Genomic DNA, 2,500 nt, shown 5'->3' with positions numbered 1-2,500 from the left:
CATCTATTTAGAATCTGTTTTCTAGTTTTTAATACGAATTCTCAATTATACTAATTCCAAGAATGCCTATTCCCTTAATCCAAAAGGGGGAAGGATAATGATATTAATGATGATGAACAAAACGCAACATTATATATTTTAAAAAATCATTTGAGTTGTATAATTTGCCTTCCTTGTACAGGGGTAAAAGCAGATGTATTTTTTTTTTTTTTCATTATGTACACATTTTTAAGGCCCAATTAGCTTTCTAATTAGGATGACAAAGGAAGGAATTCCACGTACAGAGATTTTTTTTTTTTTTTTTTTTTTTTTTACATAGGTTCAACGGAGCCTTTGTTAGTTCCTCAAGTTCTCTGTATAAGTGTTTTTGTCATGGCGATAATGTGTTATATTATTGCTTCTTTACGTCATCATTCTTGCTTATCTTCTGTTTTCTCCTTCTCAGTTTTATTCGTCTTTACGTTTTTAGGGATGTGGTTTAGCTATTAATTTTTCTTTCTTTCTTTTTTTCTTCTTTTTCATTATCATCTTTTTCTTCTGCTTATCCTTCTTACTCATCCTTCACCTCTTCCACTTCCTCCTACTCGTCTTTCTAATTTCCAGTCCTCCTATTTTTCTTCCTCTTACTTGGTCCTTTTTTTTCTTTTTCTCCTCCTCTTCCTCCTCCTCCTTCTCTTCTTCTTCCTCCTCCTCTCTCCTTCCTCCTCCTCCTCTCTCCTTCCTCCTCCTACCTCCTCCTCCTCCTCCTCCTCCTCCTCCTCCTCCTTCCCCCTTCCTCCTCCTCCTCCTCCCCCTTCCTCCTTTTCCTCCCCTCCTCCCCCTCCTCCCCCCTTCCTCCTCCTCATCATCATCATTATCATCCACCTTCTTCTTCTTCTTTTCCTCTTCATCCTCCTCCCCTTCCTCCCCCATTCCTCCCCTATCCCTCTCCTCCTCCTCCCATCCTCCCTCACCTTCAATCTCTTCATCCTCCTCTTTCTCCTCCTCCTCCCATCCCCCCTCACCTTCCCTCTCTTCATCCTCCTCTTTCTCCTCCTCCTCCTCCTTCTTCTTTTCCTCCACTTCTTCCTTCTTTCGCGTTAGCCCGACTCGTTAGCGACTTCTCCCTGTCTCCAGCCTCCAAGCCTCATTAATTTCTCTGTACACAAACCCCGTTCACGAGCCAATGTCATTTCCATGCCTGCGGTTTCCCTTCGCTAATAAAAGTCCCTTTGCAACTACCATGATCACTACCATGACCTCCATCTTCATGGTCCTTACGCCTCTGTTCGCTCCTCATATCTCTTTGCTACGTTTTCTCTATTCCCTTTTCTCTTCCCTCTCTCTCTCTCTCTGTCTTTCCTTTTTCTTTTTCCTTTTTTTTGTACCTCTTCTTCCTCTTTTTCACTTTTGATAATACTTTTCTTTTCATCCTCTTCTTCTTCCTCTTTCTTCCTTTCTTCTTCCTCCTTCATCTTCTCTTCCTTCTCGTTCTCTTCCCCCGTTTTTGCCTCTTATTCTTCGCCTTCCTCTTCTTCTTCCTCCTTCTCCTCCCTTTCCTCGTCTTCTCCCTCCTTCTTCTTCTTCTTCTTCTTCTTCTTCTTCTTCTTTTCCTCCTCCTCCCCTTCCCCATCTTCATCTTTCTCAACCTCTTCCTCCTCCTCCTATTCCTCCTCCTCCTCCTTCTTCATCTCCTCCTCCTCCTCCTCCTTCCCCCCTCCTCCTTTCCTCCCCCTCCTCTTCTAACTTCCTCCTATTCTTCCTCTCCCTCCTTCTCTCCCTCCCATCTTTCTCTTCTCCTCCTTCTTCTCCTCCCCCTCCTCCTTTCCCCCTCCTCCTCTTCTAACTTCCTCCTATTCTTCCCTTCCTTCCTTCCTCTCCTCCTCCTCTCCCTCCCTTCTTTCACTCCTCCTTCCCAGCAGCGCACATAGTCATGTGGTTCCCAATAGACATGTTTGCAAGAGTGATTTGTTATCGTCCTTGACTCTTATAGAACCGAAAGGAAGAAAGGATACCTGGTGGGGTGGAAGGAGGGGCTATGGGGGAGGGACGAGGGGAGGGGGAGGTCTGTACGGAGAAGGATGTGACACGGGAAGGAAGTTATAGGAGGGAGGGTAAGGGAGGGAAGGTATGGGAGGATTTGGTAAGGGAGGGAGGCTGTGGAAGGATTTGGTAAGGGAAGGAAGCTATGGAAGGGGAAGAGGGAGAGGTAAAAGAAAGTCGAACCTTAGAGAAAGAAAGAAGGGGAAATGTGGAAAGGGAATATTGAATGAAGTGAGAGGAAGGGAATCAGTCCATCAGGGAATAGGAAAGAAAATAGAAGGTAAAAAAAAAAAAAATAAATAAATACTGTAAATAAAAATATTGATAAAAATTTGAAAGGATGATGCTAAAGAAAAAAATAAAAAGACGACGAGAAAAACAGATAGGAAAGGGGGTAAAATAAAAATGTAATAGATAAAAAGGGAAATGAGTTTACGAAAGGGTGGATAGAGAAAGCTTTAGAGTCTCCAGTAGAGAG

Source organism: Penaeus vannamei, chromosome 13, assembly GCF_042767895.1.
Source record: "Penaeus vannamei isolate JL-2024 chromosome 13, ASM4276789v1, whole genome shotgun sequence".
Lineage (NCBI taxonomy): Eukaryota > Metazoa > Arthropoda > Malacostraca > Decapoda > Penaeidae > Penaeus > Penaeus vannamei.
The sequence above is the reverse complement of the archived record's forward strand: the minus strand, read 5'-3'. Positions refer to the sequence as shown.